At 36.6% G+C, this 24,000-nt stretch overlaps 1 pseudogene; it reads left to right on the top strand.

Annotated features, from left to right (window-relative positions):
* Positions 1-984: 984 nt before the first annotated feature.
* The window catches only part of LOC118841268, a 49,120-nt pseudogene continuing 26,104 nt past the window's right edge, over positions 985-24,000 (top strand).

The following is a 24,000-nucleotide window of genomic DNA, read 5'->3' on the forward strand; positions in this document are numbered from 1 at the left end:
TTTAATTTTTTCTTTCTTCTAGTTTCTCCCTTTTTTCTGATTCTTCTTTCACAACACAATTAACATGGAATTAATATAATTGTACATGTGTAACTTCTATCAGATTGTTTGCTCTCTCGGGGTGGGTGTGCAGGGGGAGGGAGAAAAATTTGGAAATCAAAATCTTATAAAAGTGAATGTTGAAAATTATCTTTACACGTAATTAGAAAAAAGGAAATGCTATCAAATGGGGAAAAATAATAATAAAATAAAAATAATCTTTTTAATGAATATTTATTAATCATTTTCTTTCAGTGATATACTGTGTTAGGCATTAAATGACAGAATCTTAACAAGGGAAATATAACCTTTGAGGATAACTATATTTTTTAGAAAAATTGGTTTCTTTTGCAATGCTATGCATTTTATGCATTTTAAAACATCATCTTCAGAAATGGTCCATAGGCTTTTTAAAAAGGCTGCTATCACACTTAACTCATTAAGAACCCCTGAAGTAGGGGAAATGTAAAGATAAAAAATCCATCATAGGTGACCCCAAAGGGTCTATTATCCAGTACAGAGAATGACATATGTTGAGATAATTGTAATTTAAATGAGAATATAGCAAGAACCTTGGTTTATCGATTGTAAGAATCCATCAATCAAAAAAAAATTTTTATTAAGTGCCTACAATGTCCTAGGCACTAAATTATAAATACAGTGAATAGAACCGTCCCTACTTCAAACATTCTATAATAGCATAGGAAAAAAGCATTAGAGTTAAAATCAAGAGGCCAAGCATCCTGGAGAAATTTCTCTCTACTCAGAGATCAGGAAAGACCCCATGGAAGTGATTACAATTGAACTGGGTCAGATGTCAACAAGTAGAGAGAAGGGTGGTCAACAACCACAAGGAAAAGTGAAGAGCATTACAACAATAGGAAAAAAAATACAATTATGTTATATTTAAGTTCCTAACATAAGCCATTTTTAACATTATTCATTATGAAGAATTCGTGCCAATACCTGAATTTAAAATTCTTTTTGCAGAGTTTTGCAGATTTTGACATGGCTTGTTTTAAAAAATATGGGAAAACCTGGGGGTGAGTACTCTAAGTAATCTTTCCATTATCCCTACACATTTAAATGGTCAGTCTCCCATAGCTTTCCATTCAAACAATTACATTCGTGAAGACAGAGGTATTGTATGTGTTTAGTGCCACAGAATTTTAGTTTAGCCCATAGCATCATAACAGATTCACCTAGTATGATATTATGCTGGACCATACAGTCTGCAAACATCTCCTTGTTTTAAGTCAGTGCTATGATAAGGTGAATGTTGAAGAAATGAACAAACATTCTATAAACTGCCTACCACGTAAAGGTCTGCTGAGCAATGCAGATACAAACACAAAACTGGAAAAGAGTTCCTTTTCTGAAGGAACTTCCATTCTACAGTACAATTCAACATTTAAGAAGAATAGTAATGAAGAACAGATGATCGGAGAATTATTAACATGCAGATGGATGAAGGTAACCAATATTTCTTTGGAAATAAATTTGACTTCACAAGACAATTTTTTTGATTTTCCTTAATTTACTGCCTAGAATCTAATTAATTCTGACCCATGAAATTGGACCCAATGAGTTTGTGATAATTCATATTTAGTAACTATCATTCTTAGTGGCTATGAAGATTTACACAACAGTGGCATTGTTAGACCTTTTAGAAATATTGTGTGCTGCATTATTATTTATGCAACTACAAATTACATAATTTCACATGGACTAATCTCACTTTAATTTCCATGAGTAACCAATGATAGACTGGTTAACATTAGTATAGCGCCTGATACCCTGTTAGTCTGCACCGTTTTATTAGCTATCCCAGATTCTAGAGATTTGGAAAGAGGGCCAGAATCCTCTCCAAATCTTAGCTCTTGAGCACTAGCACTAATGTTTTATTTTACTCATCAGACACAGGGTCCATTAACAGGGAACATAAATAATAGCAATGAAAATTAATCAGCAACAGGACATGGCTTTTTATAAGCTTTGAGTTCATTTTCCACAAGTGCATTAAAATTCAATAAGGAGAGATATTCATTGGAATTACACCTGGGCAACTGCATATTGGAACATATGTGGGTAGAGCATATGTGTGAAGGAATAAGTATATAAGAAGCACACATGAAGAAGACATCTAGGTATAGGGACACTTCATGTCAGCAAAGCCACATAGCTGCCAAAGTCCTTTGTTGATTTGACTATGCTAATCTATTAGACTTATTCCCCACCAATCATCTTCCACCAGGTCTTTCCTCATTATGTTACATCCTAGTTGCTTTGGAACACCGAGATTCTAATTTTTACCTTAAACCATCTATTGATTGGTTCTGTGTAAGCTGCCATGAAATCACACTTCTTATATTGGCTTTATAATCTTGGTCATCCATTCTCATCATTTTAGGTGCAATTACCCACAGTGCTTCATCCTGAATACTTTTCCTTATTCTAATCACTCCAATTATTTCCCAGGCCCATTGGAACCCAATTTTTCTTTACCTGTTGCTGCTGTTCTCCAAAGAACCCTCATCCTATCATCTACCAACTTTCCTACATATCACTAAACTTTTCAACCAGCTTGATTTCTTATTCTTTGCTTTAATAGAAAACTTACTCCCTCTTGAAAATACCATATCTCTTAAAATGCTTTCTACTATGTCTCCTACTCCTTTCATATCCTACTCATATGGTTAGAAGATGGAGAAGGCACATTCCTTAAACATCACTGCTGTTTCCAGATCATTCTTCTTCCACTATCCCCCAAAGACTTTCCCTTTTATCTGCTCACCTCCAACTAACTTGTCCAACTCTTTTAATGACCTTGGTGCCAGGCTCACTATCTTCTCCTCCACAGACTCTCTGCTCTTGGCTACTAAAGGATACTTCAGTTGATAGCCTGACAATTTAACTCCTCAACCTCTTCATTTCCAAAGAGCACCTTTTCCCACCTCTAGTCAGTATGTTCACACCTTTGAACTAATAATTTCACCGATACCAAAATCTAGAATTGAAATTCCACATTTCAACAACCAACTTATTTCTTTTTGTCTGATCCATTCACTCCTGCTAAACCTAGTAGTCCTCACTCTCATTGTACATGGTGATCCTTGACAATTTTCCCTTTCTGCTTCTTCTCCTTGGTTTTTATTTGCCTCATGCGTGGCTTGATCCTATTTGTTTGCTACATTAATGCTTTCCTACCTCCTCTTCTAGTATCGCTCACACTCATTTCTTCCACCAATCCCAATTCTCAAACCCTCCTTCTAGGTTGAATGCCAGAAACAGATTTCTCTTCATCTGTTACAGGACAAAAGCCTAATCATAGAGAAATTGGGTCAATACAAATTCATGGTACATAACCTTAGCTTGTAATCTAGGTGGCACACTAGATTGAGTGAAACACTTGATTCAGGATGACTTGAATACAAATTCAGCCTCAGATATTTACTAGTTGTGTGACCACGAGCAAGTTACTTCACCCTGTTTGCCTCAGTTTCCTCATTTGTAAAATGAGCTGGAGAATGAAATGGCAAACCACTCCATTGTATTTGCCAAGAAAACCCCAAATGTGTCATGAAGATTTTCACATCACTGAAATGATAAACAACAACAATAGTATTGAATTATATTTTTATTTATTTTGTTAATCAATTTCCAATTTCATTTTAATCTGGTAACCAAGATTTTAAAGTTTCTTGTAGGTCCACTATGAGTTTGAAAACACTGATATTCATGGTTTTCTGTTTTCATAACTTCAAGGATTATATTCAACTCTTTTTTCTGTCTTTTTTCGGATTCCTTCAGTTTCCTGGAATTTTCTATTCCATCTCTGCAAGATCCCTCAAATCCCTTTTATATTCCTACTACCACCACCAATATCAATGCTAGTACAAATTGATATTATCACTCATCTAGATTATTATTATGTCCTCCTTACAGAATATGTCCTGCCTATACTCTCCCTCCTACTTGGCCCATTAAAATTATTTATTTTTTTAAAACTTTATTATTTTCAACATTCATTTAAAATTTTTTGAATTCTAAGCACTCTCCTTCTTTTCAGTCCTTCTCTAACCCATTGAGAAGACAAGTAACATGGCATCAATTATATATGTGAAGTCATATAAAACATATATCCTTATTAGCATGTTCCAAAAAAACAAGAGAAAAATAAAGTCAAAAACAATATGCTTCATCACTTCTTCCTCTAGTTTAGAAGGCATTTTTCATCATGAATGGGTCCCTTGGAGTTTTCTTGGGTCACATTCTTAACACAATTATGAAAAAATCTTTCTTGTGTGTAAATCTGTTAACATTTATATGTCTGTATAAAAGTCCACCCCAGCAATGTATTGCAACCTAAGAAAATTTTAAAAACCACTGCTTGATGTTCAAGACTATCCCTTGTATGTTACCACCTGGGTTTATTTCCTACCAGTTCCCTCTATACACTTTGTTAATCCAAACTGGATGACTCTTTGGCTCTCAAACACACTCACCACTCTCATACCACTATGACTGCTCAGGCTGCTTACTGTCATTGAAATGCCCTCCTCCCTTCCTTTTCCTACTGAGTGCCTGACCATTCTTTAAAGCTCAATTCCAATGTTACCTCCTCAGTGAAACTATTCCCTTTCCCCATTATACCTAACAAGAAGAAGAATAAAAACAACAAGGATAAAATCTACTCCTTAAGGTTTTCAAGGTATTTGAAACACATTATCTTACAGTTCTGCACAACAACCCTTTATGGTTGATGCTATTCTTTTCCTCATTTTGCCAGTGAGAAAACTTAATTTGAAATAAGTTACTGACTTGCATGGAATCACAGAGCTAGGAAGTATCTAAGGCAGGATCCCAACTTAAGCAAGCAGCAAGTATTTCATAAATATTCTCAGATGAGTTTTGTTTTAGGTTATTGGTTCATTCCCACATCTGTGATTAGAGCAAAGATGAGGTAGCAGCGAACTTATGGCCATCAATTTGTAGTTGCTACTTGCAATATCTGTTAACAACAGTGTAACTGGGGGAGTAATGCAATTTGTTCCATTTGGGGGTATAGGTTTTTTGATGGCAGACAACCAGTACTGGCCATCATGGACCCAGAGACTATCAAATCAGTGCTGGTAAAAGAGTGCTATTCCATCTTCAGCAATCATCGGGTAAGTAACAGTGGACGAGTAATGCTGGTGGCAATGGGGAAAGCATGCTAAGCACGTTAAGGATCACACAGATTTTACACCATCTACCAACACTAATTTCACTATTGATATTCTTGCAGAGGACAGGACAGGAAAGATAGCCTAGGTAAGGGCAATATACTTTGAGGTGGAAACAGAAGGTAGTTTTTGCTGGGTGAATTGAACCCCCAATAACATCTCTGGGGCCCCAAAATACTTGGGAGTAACAATGCCTCCCCAACAAGAAGACTTGCTTATAATGCAACCCACAGAAACACTACTAAAGGGAAAGGTCACTGTGGAAAATGGACCTGCTTACTTCATCTCCACAAGCAATAAGTGTTGACTAGCTGCCTCCAACAGAGGGATGGTTGCAGGAGACAGAGTCTGGAAAGTACGCCTAATCTTTTTATTGTAATTTTGACCTGCCCCCCAGTCACATTCCTGGGGAGAATCCTGTGAAAGAGGTGCTGGCCATCCCTACCTATTGTCGAAGAATGATGTCACATGTGACAGACTAGCCAGAATAACTGAAATAATTGATGCCATGAGGAAGAGATAGGAAGCGATGTGTGCCAGGTAGGTCAAATTGCCACCACCACCATCATCACCATCTTCACCACCACTTCACATCAGATACTATGATGGACAGCCAAGGATAAGGCACACAGGACACCAGGGCTCAGCATTGCCTTTAGCCTAGTACACCCAGCCATCATTCTGGAAAGCAAACTTTATAGTAGTGCAGCCTGGAAACTGCTCCTACAGATACAACTGTCACAGCTTTTAAGGACTCAGAAAAGAAAATTTTTGCCATCAAAGTCCAAGGGCTACAAAGAGTTAGGTAACAAACTATAAATATATAGAAAGAATTAGTTTTTAGACTGGAATTCTTGTTCTGGTTCCACCAATTAATACCTGGATGCTCATCTTTTACCTGTTTCTCCCAGAGTGTAGGTCCAGCAGGGATTTTAAAGACTGCTCTCTCAAATGCTGAAGATGACCAGTGAAAGAGCATTCGAACAGTGTTGTCTCCAACATTTACAAGTGGAAAACTCAAGGAGGTAAATCAATGGACGTTGCTCAGATTCTAGGAAAGGGTCTGGGGAGAGTAAAAAATAAAACATTCTCCAATGATTTTTTCTAATTAAAGCCTAATAAGCCCACAAGTTTGAGGTTCCTATAAGGCAATATTGTGTTTCCTACTTCTTGTGATTAAATGGAATGAGAAATGTCTCTGGAGTTAGAGAACTTGATTTCTAGTGTCACCACTGATGCCTATTACCTGAGGGACCATTGGTAGGGCATTTAACCACCTTGGCTGCAGTTTCCTCATTTTGAAAATGAAGTATTTTTACTGCATGTCTTAGAATGGTGATTCTTTCTATAGATGTATGATTCTTTACATTTTAAAGAGAGAAATGAATTTATGAAACATCATTCTGCTTCTTCAGGCTTGGGAAATCTAGGGTTTTTTTGGAATTAGATTTTCCACATACAAGTATACTCATTTGGCCTTTAGATGTTTCCTATCATAAACCAATGTGGTGATGTGTTTGTGAAGAACATGCAGAAGGAAGCAGAGAAAAGCAAGCCTGTAACTCTGAGAGACCAAGTATGGGGTGACAGCTGTTGGAATCTAAGGAATAACAGGACACCCTGCTTGCCTAAGCTTCTCTCCTGTCATCTTTCTTCAAAAAATTAAGCATCTTTTTTAGAGTTATTCTCTTGAATTTTCAATTAGCAAAGCAAGTTAAAGGATAATGTGGTCAGACCTTCCTCTCTTAGGCTAAACACCTTCATTAATCCATTGATAATTGATGATTCTAATTTTGCTCCTTTTTTCTTTGTCTTTTTTTATTCTGAACTCTCTGTATTCTGGCTTACAAATTTATCATTAAACCAAGCCTTTAAAAAAGGTTTTACCAAATGTGTCCAAAATTACTAAAAAATCTTATTTATAGTGGTGAAAACATTTTGAACTCTTTTCTTAAACTCTTGCTTTGTCTCTTCTGGACACTGCATTTGAATTTGTGCCCAAGTTGTGTTTTCCTTCGAGGCTTGTCTTGTAGAATTTTTGGAGCTTTTTATTATGGGACACTTTTTGTTTGTTAGTTCATTTTTTCACCTTCTTGACATTAGATTTTATGTTAGGTCTAGGTTCTACATGATTCTGGAGGAAGTTGGTTGGTTCTGTTGTAACTTTCTTTGGTTATTGGTTGTTTGCTATTCCAGGCTCCAAAGGAGATCTCATTCTGGGTCTTACAAGCTTTTTACACTCTAATTTGTCTTATCCAGGGCAAAGTCTGATCAGCTCCTTCCCCTTTCTCTTTGACCAAATGAGGTCTGAGTTTTTCAAATTCCTGAACTATATTTGGATGTGAGTACTAATAGATAGCTGCTGGACTAAGACACTATCATCCAGTGGGAAAATTTTCCTGGTTCAGAATGATGGAACTGTAGTTCCCAGTCTGAGATTCCTTTCACTGTTATTCCTCAGTGGATTTCAGATTGATCTAAAATCTAGGGCTGAAAATAAACTCTTTTCCTGGAGTCTCAGGCACATTGCTGTTTCTTTTTTCTGAACTTCCTTCTTGCTTGATACGGTCTGTGACTCATCCTCACATCAGAGTCATGGTCCCTTCCATGGTCAAGGCTGCACCCATGACCCAGAAAGGTGTAGGAATTGACAACCTGCCCGTTGGCACCTCTTACTGTACTCTAAATGAGTTCCCAGTGTCCCATTATTTGTTTAGAACATTTTATTTCCCTTGGGCAAAGTCTCCAGTGGCTGGAACGCTGTACAGGGCTAATTTCTGACCTTTGTATGTCTCCCTATGCCAACCTTGGCTGGACAAATGACTCATCATTTTGTTTTTTTTTCTCTTTCTTGGATTTCCCAATCATTATCCAGTCTGTTCCAATTTCTAGACCAATCTCGGGGTGGATGGAGTTTTCCATATTTCTTTTTCATATTATCTCCCTCTCTTCATTTTCAAATTAATGACTTCTTGTGAATTTTTATCCTTGTTGACCCCATAGCAGCAACTGACACTGTTGGCCACCTTCTATTTCTGGATGCTCTCTACTCTCTGTGTTTTGTTATTCTGCTCTGTTTTAGTCCTCCTCCTGTCTCTCTGACCATTCCTTCCCCTTAGTGTTCATTCATGGAAGTTCCTCTACTAATTGTGGCTTAGTCAGTCAAGGATAGTTTATTTTTATTCATCTTATTGAGAAAAATTGTGAAAAAGATACCCCATTTAAAATAATTCTAGACAGTATAAAATACCTGGGAGTACAACTGCTGTACCCAACCTGGGAACTATATAAATAAAATTATAAAAATACATTTTATACAAATGAAATCCACTTTAAGTAATTGGAAAAATGTTAGCTTTTCAGGAGTTGCAGGGGCAATAAAATAAAAGTAATTTATATATTCTATCCCATCCCATTCAAATTTCTAAAAAATTTTACTGAATTATAAAAAAATAATAAAATCCTTTTGGAAGCACCAAAACTCAAGAACATCAAATGAAATAATAAAAAATGTAAAGGAAGAAGGTTTAACAGGTCTTAAACTATATTAGAAGGTAATAATTATCAAAATTATCTCTTACTGCTTCTGAAATAGAAAAGAGATCAGTGGAATAAAGCAGATATACAATTTACAGCCACAAATAAAGTACCCTTATATTTGACAAATGTAAAGAGTCATGATTTCAGGACAGGAATTCATTTGATCAAAATGTAGGGAAAACTGGAAAGCAGTATGAGAGAAACTGGGCGTAGACCAATATCTTAAGGCATTTGCCAAGATAAGATCAAAATAGATACATGATCTCAATATTAAGAGAGATATTACAAGAAGATTTGAAGAACTTAGAACATATTACTTATCAGAGTTTGGAGAGAAAAACAATTAATGAATAAACAAGAAATAGAAAGCAGAATGTGATGTAAAAAGAATAATTCTTATTACATTAAATTTAAGAGGTTTTGCACAAATGAGACAAATGTAGCTAAGATAAAAAGGAAAGCAGAAAATGGGAAAATTTTTATAGACAGTTTCTCCAATAAAGGTCTCATATCTCAAATATATAAGTAATTTTGTCAAATCTATAAAAAAATGAGTCATTCCTCACTAAATAACAGTTAAAGGAAATGAATAGGTAGTTTTCTGATGAAAATATTAAAACAATTTATTGTCAATTAAAATCCTCTAAGTCATTATTTTTTAACTCTCTTCCTTAAATTGTCTTTTGTTTAAATTATCTGCATCCTCAGTTCCTTCTACAGACCTTTTGTTTAGCATCACCTCAGCATATTAGTCATTGCACACCATTTACCTCCAGCTTATCAATGTCCTTCTCCAAATATGATGTCCAGAACTTTGGACACAATACTATAGATATGGACTCTTCAGGGCAGATTGCATCAGGACCATCATCTCTTTAATTCTGAATAATATGCCATTATTCCTGCATTCTATGGGCCCATTAAGTTTCTAAATTATTATTTATTAAAAAATGCAAATTAAAACAGATTTGACATATCATTTTAAAAAAATCAGATTTGCAAAAATGATTGAAAAGGATACTGGCAAATGTTGGATGGCATTTGTAAAAATTGGGACAATAATTCATGGTAGGTGGACTTGCAAACTGATCTAAACATTTTGAAGAACAAACTGGAATTATACCCAAAGAGTCATTAAACTGCCTACACCTTTTGACCCAGCAATACTGTTACTAGGTCTATTTCCAAAGATGGTTAGAGACAAAGGTATAGAATCCATATTTTTAAAATGTTTACAGAAGCACTCTTTGTTGGTGTAAAGAACTGGAGATTAAGTGGATGCCCCTCAATTGGGGAATGGCTGAATAAGTTGTTGTATATGATTGTTATAGAATACTTCTGTGCTCTGAGAAATGATGAACTCGATGATATTAGAAAAACATGGATAGACTTGCATAAAATAATAAACAGGGAAATGAGCTGAATGAAAAAAGTTGTATACAGTAAAAGCAATATTGTTTGAAGAACAAGTATGAGCACCTAAATAAATAATTCAAACTATTATCAATATCCAAATTAGCTATAAAGGACATAAGAAGGAAGATGCCATCTACATCCAGACAAAGAAATGATAAATAGAATTTTGTATAGAATGATTTTACACACACACACACACACACACACACACACACACACACACAGACACACAATTGTGTGTAACAGTAGCCATTTCTAGCTTGTGGGGGGAGATGTAAAGCATAGGAAAAAATTACATGATAACTTAATTACATATTTAAAACTAATAGCAAGTTGAATATAATAGATTTGAACTTTCATGTGCACCTATTTATTTTTCTTTTAGCATATTATAGTAATGCTTGATTTGACATGCACAAACACACACACGTAGATGTATATGTTTGTGTCTAATGGTAGCCATCACTAGGCTGGAGAGGAGATGTAAAACAAAGGAACCAAATAAATTTATATGATAACTTCACTATTTTTTTTTCTTTTAAATTTGTTTATTTTTAGTTTTGAACATGCAGTTCCACAAGTTTTTGAGTTCCAGGTTATTATGAAGTCTGTCTACTCCTCATTTTTATAGCACAATAGTATTCCATTACATTCATATACCACAATCTGTTCAGCCATTCCACAATTGATAGGCATCCCCCACTGATTTGCAATTCTTTGCCATAATAAAAAGAACTGCTAAAAATATTTTTGTACACATTGGTCCTTTTCCCACTTGTATGAGAGCTTTGGAATATAGCCCTAGAACTAGTATTACTGGGCCAAAGGATGTTCACATTTAAAGCCCTTTGAGCGTAGTTCCAAATTGCTCTCCAGAATGGTTGTATCAGTTCACAACTCCACCAAAAATGCAACAGTGTTCCAATTTTCTCACATTTTCTCCAGAATTTATCATTTTCCTGTTTTGTAATGTTAGCCAATCTGACAAGTGAGATGTGGTACCTAAGAGTTGTGTAGTGATTTAGGGCACTTTTTCACATGACTATTGATAGCTTTCACTTCTTCCTATGAAAACTGACTGTTCATGTCCTTTAAGCATTTATCAGTTGGTGAATGACTTGTATTCTTATAAATTTGACTCACTTCTCTGTATATGTTAGAAATGAGGCCTTTATCAGAGACACTGGTTTAAACATTATTTATCAATTTTCTGCTTCACTCCTAATCTTGGTTACACTGGCTTGATTTGTACAAAAACTTTTCTATCTAATGTAATAATAATTGTCCATTTTGCATTTCATAATGTGGTCTATCTGTTTGTTTGGTCATAAATTCTTCCCTTCTCCATAAGTCTGACAAGTAAACTATTCCTTGCTCTCCCAAATTGCTTATAGTATCATACTTTATACCTAAATTGTGAACCCATTTTGACTTTATTTTGGTATATGGTATGAGATACTGGTCTATGCCCAGTTTCTGCCATACTATTTTTCCAGGTGTCCCAGAAGTTTTTGTCAAATAGTGAATTCTCATCCCAAAAGTTGAATTTTTTGTGTTTCTCAAACAGTAGAATACTATAGTCATTGACTACTGTGTCTTGCCTTGCATTCCTGGAATAAATCCTACCTAGTTGTTGTGTATTATTCTCATGACAAGTTGCTGTAATCTTTTGCTAATATTTTATTTAAAATTTTTGCATCTATATCCATTAGGTAAATTGGTCCATAATTTTCTTTCTCTATTTTGGCTCTTCCTGGTTTAGGAATTAGTACCATATTTGTTTCATAAAAAGAATTTGGTTGGACACCTTCTTCCCCTATTTTGCCAAATAGTCTACAAGTGATTGGAATTAGTTGTTTTTGTTTTTTTAAGAGACTTGGATAAACAGCTTTATTGGGAAGCACAGTGAGAGAAACAGAGTGAGACCTGAGAATGATTGGATTTAAAAGAGCTCACCAAGAAATGAGGTTCCAAAATGGCACCCACATTATCCTATTCAAGAGAACTCACTTTCCTGGAAGGCAATGGTCTGAGTAGACTACACAGTCTGCTGGGAAATGTAGTTCCCACATCCCATTATCATAGGACTACCATACCCAGACGATCTTCCATGGTAATACCACACATCCCTCCTTCCCCTTCTCCCATACACGTTACAAAATAATTTGTTTTAAAAAAAAATCACATTTTTTCAGATCCTAAAATGTTCTTCAGCATTTAGCTTGAAGGACATACATTTTCAGAAAGGAGTGCCCCTTCCCAATGATTTAATCTAGTAGGTAAGAAAATGGACTTCTTCAGGCCAATAGGGATCCTTTCCTCACCTTCACCTGCCAATTTGGGCAAAGAGGTGAATGAGGTTGGGCTGAGGTAGGGCTGCAAGGCTATCTTTCCTCAGCACAATATGGCATCCAAGGCTTGATGGGAGAGCTGGGGTGGTGTGACTTGGGGTAGGAGGGCCCAGGGTTCAGTCAGAGTCCTTGCTGGAAGAGGAGGAGGAAGAAGAATGCTTGCCATGTTTGTGATGTTTATGCATTTTTATGTACCTTCTTCATCTCTTCCTGATCTTCTTATCTATCACCATACCTGACCCTACTACCCCAGGAGGCACACAAGGGCCAGGAGGTGAGTAGTGACCTGGAGGTGGGCAGGGACCTGGGAGTGGGCAAGGACCTGGGAGTGGGCAGCCTGGGTATCCTGGCTCCAGCCCAGGGCCAAAAGCATTACCAGGAGGATAAGCTGGATTTCCTGGGAAATACTGAGGGGGGCCAATAAAAGTTCCTGAAGGGTATGTACAATTGATTGATGGTAGGTTGATGGAGTTGGTAACCCCAGGGCACCCAGAAGTTGAAGGGGGCATCAGACCACCAGGATGGTACATCCCTGACTGTCTTGCATTGGGGTTCCACATGGTCCACTGTTCTGTTCCCTCTTCACCTCCACAGGAGCCAGAGTCCAAATTAGTTGTTCTTTAAATGTTTGATAGAATTCACTTGTAAATCCATCTGACCCTGGAGACTTTTTCCTATGGAGTTTATTTATGGCTTGTTCAATTTCTTTTTCTGAGATGGTGTTGCTTAAGTATTTTGCTTCCTCTTCTGTTTTTCTGGGCAATTTATATTTTTGTAAATACCCTTCCATTTCCCTAAGATTTTCAAAATTATGGGCATACAATTGGACAAAATAATAACTAATTATTGTTTTAGTTTCCTCTTCATTAGAGGTGAATTCACTCTTTTTATTTTTGATACATGTAATTCAGTTTTCTTCTTTCTTTTTTTAAATCAAATTGTACTAAGGCTTATGAATTTTATTGTTTCTTTTTTATTAAACCAGCTCTTAGTTTTATTTATTAGCTCAATGGTTTTCTTAATTTCAGTTTTATTAATCTCTCCTTTTGTTTGCATTATTTCTAATTTGGTATTTAATAGAGGATTTTCAATTTGTCCTTTTTCTAGCCTTTTAGTTCCTTGTCCAATTCATTGAGCTCCTTTTCCTCTATTATTTCACGTAAGCATTCAGAGATATAAAACTTCCCCTAAGAACCACTTTTGCTGCATCCCATAAGTTTTTATATATTGTCTCATTATTGCCATTCTCTTCAATGAAGTTATTTATTGTTTCTATGATTTGTTGCTTGACCCACACATTCTTTAAGATTAAATTGTTTAGTTTCCAATTACTTTTTAGTCTATCTTTCCATTCTCCTTTATTATAAATAACTTTTTTGGAACATGATTTAAAAAGGATCCATTAACTATTTCTGCCTTTCTGCAAAGGACTGTGAGGTTTTATGCCCTCATACATGGTCAATTTCTGTTTATGTGCCACATACAGCCAGGAAAAAGAAATATTCCTTTCTATGCCCATCCAGTTTTCTCCAAAAGTCTATCATATTCACCTTTTCTAAAATTCTATTCACTTCCTTAACTTCTTCCTTGTTTATTTTGAGTTTTATAAAATTCAGAGAAGGGCAGGTGAGGTCACTCATTAGTAGAGTTTTGCTGTCTATTTCTTGCTTTAACTCCCTTAACTTTTCCTCTAACAATTTGAATGCTATAACATTGAGTGGATATGTTTAGTAATGCTATTACTTCAATTTTTATGGTGCTTTTTAGCAGGAAATAATTTCCTTCCTTATCTCTTTTGATTAGATCTATCTTTGCTTTTGTTTTGTCTGAGATTAGGATTGTTACCCCTGCTTTTTTTCACTTCAGCTGAAGCATAATGTATTCTCTCCAGCCTTTCACATGTACTCTTTGTGTATCCCCCTGTTTCAAATGTGTTTCTTGTAAACAAGATGTCGTAGGATTATGGTTTTTAATCCATTCTGCTATCAACCTCTGTTTTATGGGAGAGTTCATCCCATTCACATTCACAGCTATGATTACTCTCTGTGTCTTTCTCTCCATCCTATTTCTTCCCCATTTATGTTTTTATTTCTCCCTTTTTCCATTCCCCCCTCAAAAGAGTTTTGCTTTTGACCACCCCCTCCCTCTATTTTACCTCCCTATCGGCCCCCTTCTCTTATGTTACTTGTTTCCCTTACTCCTTCTTCCCTCCCTTCTGACGACCTCCCCCCTTTACTTTCCAGTTTTCCCTCCTACTTGTTGCAGGGCAGGTTAGATTTCTATCCTTAACAGAGCATGTTATTCCCTCCTTGAAGCAAATCCAGGGAGAGTAAAGATCAAATACTGCTCTTCTCCCTCCCTGCTTTCCATCTACTATAATATGTTTTTGTGCGTCTTCATGAAATATAATTTACCCTTTTCTGTCTCCTCTTTACCTCTTCTCCCATTACTATCCTTTTGCACCCTTTAATTAGATTTTTTCATCACACCAGTTAATTTCTACCCACACCTTCTGTTTACATATATCTCTTTTAAATGTCATAATAAGGGGGTGGAGCCAAGATGGCTGCATGAAGGCAGTGTCTTACTGGATCTCTCTCACAAGGTCTGTCAGATTCCCATAAAAAAGTGAATTTGAGCAGATTTGAGAGAGTCAGAAACCGCGAGCAGTCTGTGTGGGGCAAATTTCTGAGCCGGGAGAGTCTGAAAGGCTGAAGGCACGAATCTATAGACTCGGAGAGGGCTCGGCGTGCGGCATGCGGAGCTGCTCCAGACCAAAGCAGAGGCTGCTGGCCGGGAAATCCACGTGGGAGACAGGCTGGGAGAAAGCTGGGTGCCCGAAACCGGCGGAGATCCCCAGGCCACCCAACACAGGACGGCAGTCTGTGGAAGTGAGGAGAAGCAGCCCAATGCCACCGGCTGTGAAACACCGACTCCTGAGGCTTGCAGCCCGGAAACTCAGTTTCTTGATCTTCCGGGAGACATAATGTCCAGGTAAACGGCTCTAATCCCTCCCCCCCTCACCCAGAGAATTCCTCGGGAAAAATAAAAAAAAAAAGAACGCTGGAACAGAGGAGAAAGAAGTGGGGCTTCAGTGGTCAAATAGTACAAGTTCATTAGTCCCAGAGGGGCAGAGTCAGCAGGGGTCAACACTAGGAGCCCAGAAGTAATCTTGCTTCCCCAGGGGAAGAGTCAGAGATCAGCTCCAACAACAAACAGCTGAGACCATTGCTGAAAAGCAAGTGCTGGAGAGCACCCGTAGGGAGTGAGACGCCAGGGAGCCAGACCCCTCCCCCACACCTCAGGAAACTGAAGGCTATAATTCTAGACTCACAATCCCCAGAATAAGAAACCTGGGACAGAGAGCCCTGAGCCCCATAGACAGAAAGTTGTTGTAAAGCCAGGAAAAGGCAAACCAACAAACATGAAGAAGAACACAAAAAAACCAAGGACAATAGATTCTTTTTATGGAGACAGGCAGGATCAAAATACCAATATGGAAGAGGAGAGAAATGACACTATAGATGTGTCTGATACCTCAAAAGGTAATGTGAACTGGTCTCCAGCCCAAAAAGCATTGCTGGAAGAGCCAAAGGAGGATTTTAAAAACCAAATTAGGGAGCTAAAAGAAAATATGGAAAATAAATCCACCGATGAAATCAAGTGGCTAAAGAATAAGATTGGCAAAATGGCTATAGAGATTGAGAATCTAAAGAGAGAAAATGACACCCTGAAAGGTAAAATCAACCAATTGGAAAGGGAGACTCAAAAGCAAAATGAAAACACTGACTCATTAAAAATTAGAGTTGAGCAAGTGGAAGCTAATGAAACTATGAGGCACCAAGAAGTAGGAAAGCAAAATGTTAAGAATGAAAAAATAGAAAAAAAATGTGAAATACCTGATTGGGAAAACAACTGACCTGGAAAGTAGATCCAGGAAAGATAATTTTTTTTATATATATATATTTTGGCCGCAAATTCTGTTTTTATTTTTTTTTATAATTAATTTTTTTTTATTTTTAGTTTACAACACACGGTTCTACATAATTTTGAGATCCAGATTTTCTCCCCTCCCTCCCCCCTCCCTCCCCAAGACGGCATGGAATCTCATATAACTACCATGTATAACTTCGCATTGAATTAATTTATACACTAGTCGAGTTGTGGAAAAGAATTATGACCAATGGGGTGAATCATGAGAAAGAAGAGACAGAACCAAAAAAAAAAAACCCAAAAACAAAAACAAAAGAGAAGAAAAAAGGCGAGCATGAAGTGTGCCTCAATCTGCATTCAAACTTCACAGTTCTTTCTCTGGATGAAGATAGCATTCTCCATCATGAATCACTTGGAGTTGTCCTTGCACCTTACGTTGCTGAGAAGAGCGAAGTATGTCAGGGTTGGTCCTCACAGAATCCATATATCTGTGGTTGTGTACAATGTTCTCCCGGCTCTCCTCCGCTCACTCACCATTATATCGTGTAGGTTTTTCCAGATTGTTACGAAGTCCGTATCATCCCCATTTCTTATGGCACAATAGTATTCCATCGCCTTCATATACCACAGCTTGTTCAGCCATTCCCCAATTGATGGGCATCCCTTTGATTTCCATTTCTTGGCTACCACAAAAAGAGCCACTATAAACATCCTTGTACATATGGGTCCTTTTCCTGCTTGTGTGATTTCTTGGGGATACAACCCTAGAAGTGGTATTGCTGGGTCAAAGGGTATGAACATTTCCATAGCCCTTTGGGCATAGTTCCAAACTGCTCTCCAAAATGGCTGGATCAGCTCACAACTCCACCAGCAATGTAACAATGTTCCAATTTTCCCACGTCCTCTCCAGCATTTGTCATCCTCTTGTTTTGTTATTTTAGCCAATCTGACAGGAGAGATGTGGTATCTAAGAGTTGTTTTGATTTGCATTTCTCTAATCAGTAGTGATCCAGAGCATTTTATCATATGCCTATAGATAACTTTAATTTCTTCCTCTGAAAACTGCCTGTTCATATCCTTTGACCATTTCTCAATTGGGGAATGGCTTGTATTCCTATATATTTGGCTCAGTTCCCTGTATATTTTAGAAATGAGGCCTTTATCAGAGATACTAGTTGCAAAGATTTTCTCCCAATTTTCTGCTTCCCTCCCAATTCTTGTTGCATTGGCTTTTTTTGTACAAAAACCTTTCAATTTAACATAATCAACATTATCTATTTTGCATTTTGTAATGCTCTCTATCTCTTGTTGGGTCATGAATTCTTTACTTTTCCATAAATCTGATAAGTAAACTATTCCTTGCTTTCCCAAATTACTTAGAGTATCAACTTTTACTCCTAAATCATGAACCCATTTTGACTTTATTTTGGTATATGGTGTAAGATATTGGTCTATGACCAATTTTTGCCCTACCATTTTCCAATTTTCCCAACAGTTTTTGTGAAATAGTGAATTATTAGCCCAGAAGCTGGCCTCTTTAGGTTTGCCAAAGAGTAGATTGCTAAACTTGTTGATTTCTCCTACTTGTGTGCCTATCCTATTCCACTGATCCACATCCCTATTTCTTAACCAGTACCAGGCAGTTTTGATGACTGCTGCTCTGTAGTACAATTTAATATCTTGTGTGGCAAGGCCACCTTCTCTAGCATTTCTTTTCATTAATACCCTAGATATTCTAGACTTCTTGTTTTTCCAGATGAATTTTGTTATTATTTTATCCAGCTCAGTAAAATAATTTTTTGGTAGTTCGATTGGTATGGCACTGAATAGATAGATTAATTTAGGTAAAATTGTCATTTTTATTATATTAGCTCGGCCTAACCATGAGCAACTGATATTTTTCCATTTATTTAGATCTGATTTTACTCACGTGAAAAGTGTGTCATAGTTATGCTCATATAGGCCCTGGGTTTGTCTTGGCAAATAGACTCCCAAATATTTTATAGTGTCTCTAGTAACTTTGAATGGAATTTCTCTTTCTATCTCTTGCTGTTGGGATTTGTCAGTAATGTATAGGAATGCTGAGGATTTATGTGGGTTTATTTTATATCCTGCAACTTTGCTAAAGTTGTTTATTATTTCAAGTAGTTTTTTACTTGATTCTCTAGGATTCTCTAAATAAATCATCATATCATCTGCAAAAAGTGGGTGGGAAGGGAAGAGGGGAGAGAATTTGGAACTCAAAGTTTTAAAAACAGATGTTCAAAAACAAAAAAAAGAGTTTTTGCATGCAACTAGAAATTTATCTTGCCCTACAAGAAAGCAAGGGAAAAGGGGATGAGAGGGGAGGGCTGACTGGGGAACAGTGCAACCAGAATATATGCCATCTTGGAGTGGGGGGGAGGGTAGAAATGGGGAGAAACTTTGTAATTCAAACTGTCGTGAAAATCAATGCTGAAAACTAAATATGTTAAATAAATAAATTTAGATGAAAAAAAAGAAATAAAACTGAAAAAAGTATAAATAGCATCTACCTAAAACCATCAACAAACATTATTTGTAATGGGGATAAACTAGATGCATTCCCAATAAGATCAGGGGTGAAACAAGGATGTCCATTATCACCCCTATTATTCAATTTGGTACTAGAAACGTTAGCTGTAGCAATAAGAGAAGAAAAAGAAATTGAAGGAATTAGAATAGGAAAAGAAGACACTAAATTATCACTTTTTGCAGATGATATGCTGATTTATTTAGAGAATCCTAGTGAATCAAGCAAAAAACTACTTGAAATAATAAATGTCATAATAAAAATAACATTCTCAAGATTAGAAAGTATTATCCTCCCATATAAGGATGCAAACCATTTGCCCTTATTGAATAACAATATATATTTTTTTCTTTTTCTTGCCTTTTGCCTATTTATTCATCTCTTGAGTCCTGTATTTGAAGATCAAAGTTTCTGTTGAACTCAGTCCTTTTCATCGGGAAGTTCTGGACATCAATTATTTCATTGAATATCCATCTCCTTGCCAGAAAGATTATGCGAAATTTTGCTGGGTATTTGATCCTTGCTTGTAGTCCAAGTTCCTTTGCCTTATTGAATATCATATTCCAAATGTTCCAATCTTTTAATGTAGGAGCTGAAAGGTCTTTCTGTGATCTCGACTGTACTTCCATGCTATTTAAACTGTTTCTTTCTAGCTGCTTGCAGTATTTTCTCCTTGATCTGCTAGTTCTGATATTTGACCACAATATTCCTTGGAGTTTCCAGTTTGGGTTCTGTTTCAGGAGGTGATCAGTGGATTCTTTAGGTAACTATTTTACCCTCTAGTTCTAAGACCTCAGGGCAATTTTACTTGGAAATCTTGGAAGGTACTATCTAGACTCTTTTTTTCTTCATGGCTTTCTGGTAGACCAATAACTCTTAGAGCATCTCTCCTGGAGCTATTTTCCAAGTCTTTGTTTTTCCAACGTAATATTTCATGTTTTCTTCTATTTTTTCATTTGAATAATTCTTTATGTCTCATAGAGTCATTAGTTACTTCTCACCCAATTCTAAGTTTAAAGCATTGTTTTCTTCACTTAGCTTCTGTACCTCCTTTTCCATTTGGCCCATTTTACTTTTCAAGGAGTTATTTTATCCCATTAGATTCTGTACCTCCTAAATCCTTTGGCCAATTTTACTTTTTAAAGATTTGTACTCATCAGTGATTTTTTTTTTCCATTTTGTCCATTGTATTGTTAAAAGAATTGGTCAATTTTTCTTTTTCCTATAATTTGCCTTTCAAAATCCTCCTTGAATTCTTCCAAGAATAGTTCTCGTGCTTGAGACCAGCTCATATTCCCCTTTGAGGTTTCAGATCTTGTTATAGTGTCAATGCTGTCCTCATCTGAACACCCATTTTTATCTTCCTTGTCCCCATATTAAGATTCCATGGTCTTTGTGTTTCTAGTTTGCTTCTGCATTGTGATTGCCTTTTTCCTAGCTTTTAAAGTGGATCTCTACTTCTGGGGTACAGGGGGCTCTGTCCCAAGCTTCTTCTGTTGGGAGCTAGGGTCCGGGTTACTGGCTTTGAGTGTGGTAGCCTCTGGTTCTGTCAGCAAGAAGCTGTACAATGCTGCAGCTGACCTGCTGCTGAGCTGGAGCTGGCTGGTGTATGCCAAAGAGTGAGGCCAGGTGAAGTCTTTCTGAGTTCTCCCAGGGTTTCACTGAAGCTTGCAGTGTGAGGTGTGGGGAAGCTGTGGTCTGGCTTCTGGAAATGACGGAAACCAAAACTTCTCTAATAGCTTTAGAAAATTAAGTGATAATACCAATCAACACTGCTGTGCATTTTGTCCCATGATTGTCCAAGTTATCATTCATTCATTCACTCATTCATTTATGAAATACTTTTTGGACTTCTAGGTAGTTGATGAAAAGAATGAACAATTTTCTGAAAAAAATCTCACCTAGTAGCTGCTACTGACCATTTTCACCTCTGTTCCATATGCTCCGCTGGCATGAACATAGAGCAGTGGTGGAAAACATTGCCAGATAATATCAAAATGTAACTGGGAAATAGGTAATAAAAGAAAAAAAATACAATGGAGCATAGGTAATATTAATATGTCGTTTTCTAACTTCAATATATGACCGACAGTTTAGAGGCTCACTTCTTGTCCTTACTTGGTGGTTACAGATGTGGTGCCTGTTTTGAGTCGTTTTTTGCTTTCTCTCCTCAGCATTTTGGGGGCCTATAACATGGATGTTATTACCAGCACTTCATTTGGTGTCAATGTTGATTCTTTGAATAACAAATATGATCCTTTTATCAGAGAAATCAGGAAGTTAATAAGTGCATTTAGTGATCGGGACCTTCCCAAATTTACAATAGGTAAGTTAGTTCTTTACAGAAATGGAAAATTAAAAATTCAGTGGTCCGAAGTGGTCTGAAGGCTCCCAAAGAGAAATCAATAAGTTGGATCAAAATAGCTTTAGAAATGGACATAAATTTAGAGGCCACCAAATCTTACTCCTTGAAACAGAGGATTAAACTGATCCATAGAGAAATTACAACACAATCTCAGGAATTCTGGAAATTCAAGTCTTTAATTGCTGTATTTTAGAAAGAGAGGACTTTTAGAGAGTAACTTACAAACAGCCTCAAGGGAATAATTTGCTGATTGATCAGTCATAGACAGCTTTGAAATAATCTAGAAGACCAGGGATGGGCACATGACACATGATTTTTCAGAGAGATTCCCTTTCATTGTTGGTCTTTTTGTTGACTCCCACCAATTCAGATAATATTGGTGATGTCACAAAGGAAATGAATAAACCATCTTACAATTTGTACCTCTGGTACCATTTCCCCATCTACACTGCAAATAAAGGTATTGGGATCTTTAATGAAATTCTAACATTTCATAAGTTTTTTTTTTCTTTTCCTCAGAACTCTATCCATTCCTTGTTCCTTTGTTTAAAAAATTGGATATAACTATCTCCAAAATAAGCCACAGATTTCTTAGCAAAATCAGCTAAAAAAAATAAAGAAAGAACGAAAGAAAATTTCACAGAAGGTAAGTAAGTCTCTCCAATGTTCACTATAAGAATATGTACACATTAGAAAGTTTTGTATTCTTTATCTTCAGAGTGGAGCAAATGAAACTTGTGTTCCATTTTACTGGATATACGTTTTTGTTCATTATAATTTTTATTCAATTCCAATTATCATATTTTTTGAAAACTTACTGTCACATGAAGAAGTGTCACTTTGTGGCCTCTAAGCTCATTTCCACCTCTAAGTTTATGTGCCTATCATTTGCTATTTGCCAGAATTAGTGATCTGTGTTTTCAGAAATACAAAGAGAAAAAAAGACATGATTCCAGCTCTCAGATATTTGACAACCACATGGGTGGGATAAAACACATACCCGATATTATTTTGCAAATTTATATGTAATGTCATCCCAAGAATAAGAAAGTGCCTTTCTCACTTACTTATACACTCTCAAAAGAGGCCTTGCTAAGAATACCAGAGGCTATGTAAGAATTGGCATAAAAACTGTAATTGTACCATTAATGTTGTATTCAATTTCTCCATGTGGGCTCTTGGCCCAAATTCGGGAACATTTTTCATTTTCCCACAAATCTCCTACTCAGATTCCATTTTCTTGGATGGATATGATGCTTAATTCTTGAAGGCCAGCCCAGAAAAGTACAACCTATCATTGATGCTTGCAAGATACAAAGTGTTCAAGCATGGGCATGTTGGTTCATTGCATGTTTGGTGACCTAGGAACAATCTAGCTAAGTGTGAAGAGGCATGTACATTGGTTGACCAGAGTGAGTTCAGTTTCTTTACCTGTAGTGACACTGGGAAATCAGCCATGAAGTGATTGTAAGATTGTAATCATAGGTGTCCACATCAGTGATATTAAAAACATTGAAGCATTATCTTTCTGTCCTTTCTGTCAGATTTAAGAGAATTCATTTCCTGAAATACTTAATATTTTATTTTAGGATTTTCAGGGTCAGCTTCCAGAATCTGTTAACATTTTGAAATCTGATTTGAAGCCCTTATTTCATTCACTTGAAGCTCAGGCTCTTTGAACATCCAGGGTCCTTGGTGGAAGTGCCTGGGTGGAATTCAAATTCTGCCACTGAGCTGAAGCCACAATGTCTGTAATCATTTGAATCTTCACTTGTCTATCCTGTAGTAGGGATATTAATTTGCTGTGTTCACAGATGATTTCTGTGTTCTCACGTGTTTTCTCAGCACTAGTACTTTTCATTATTTTTCCAGTACCAGGTTGATTTTCTTCAGCTTATGATAGATTCTCAGACTTCTAACAATTCATAGACACATACTCACACAGGTAACTTGGGCATGATGGTAGTCACTAAATGGGATCTTCAAGCCATTATCTGTGGAAGTATGAAAAATGTTCAATTTGCTTAGATGATATACCAAACGACAATAACAAGAATGAGAAAGATGTTACAGGGTTTTAAGGTTTGCAGAGCACTTTATATGTATATCTTCATTTGATCTTCATAACAATTCTGTGAGCTTGTTGTCATTCTTATATTTATTTTTAGAGGTGAGCAACCTAAGCCTGAGTAAGTTTAAGCAATTTCCCCGGGGGCACAGTTAGTAAAACTTTGATGTAGGATTTGTACTCAGATCTGATTTACTTTTAAGTCTAACACCCTGTGGTATCACCTAGCCATCGCCGAAAGATGCTTGACATCTGTAGGATAAGCTGAATGGAGAAAATTTTGTATGTATGTATATGGTCATTTTAGTCTGAACCTTGGATGGTGACACAAGAGTTCCCTTTTCATCTATAATTAGGACAGCAATGAGGCTTAATGAGGTGGAAAAAAAACTTTTTTTAGAGAAAGAAATTCAGTTCCCTTATTCTAACAGTGATACTAAATACTCATGTGACTCTGTATACATCATGTCACTAGTTGGGACTTGTTTGTCATAGGCAAAAGCAGGCATTAG

This window comes from Trichosurus vulpecula, chromosome 1 (assembly GCF_011100635.1).
Source record: "Trichosurus vulpecula isolate mTriVul1 chromosome 1, mTriVul1.pri, whole genome shotgun sequence".
Taxonomy (NCBI): domain Eukaryota; kingdom Metazoa; phylum Chordata; class Mammalia; order Diprotodontia; family Phalangeridae; genus Trichosurus; species Trichosurus vulpecula.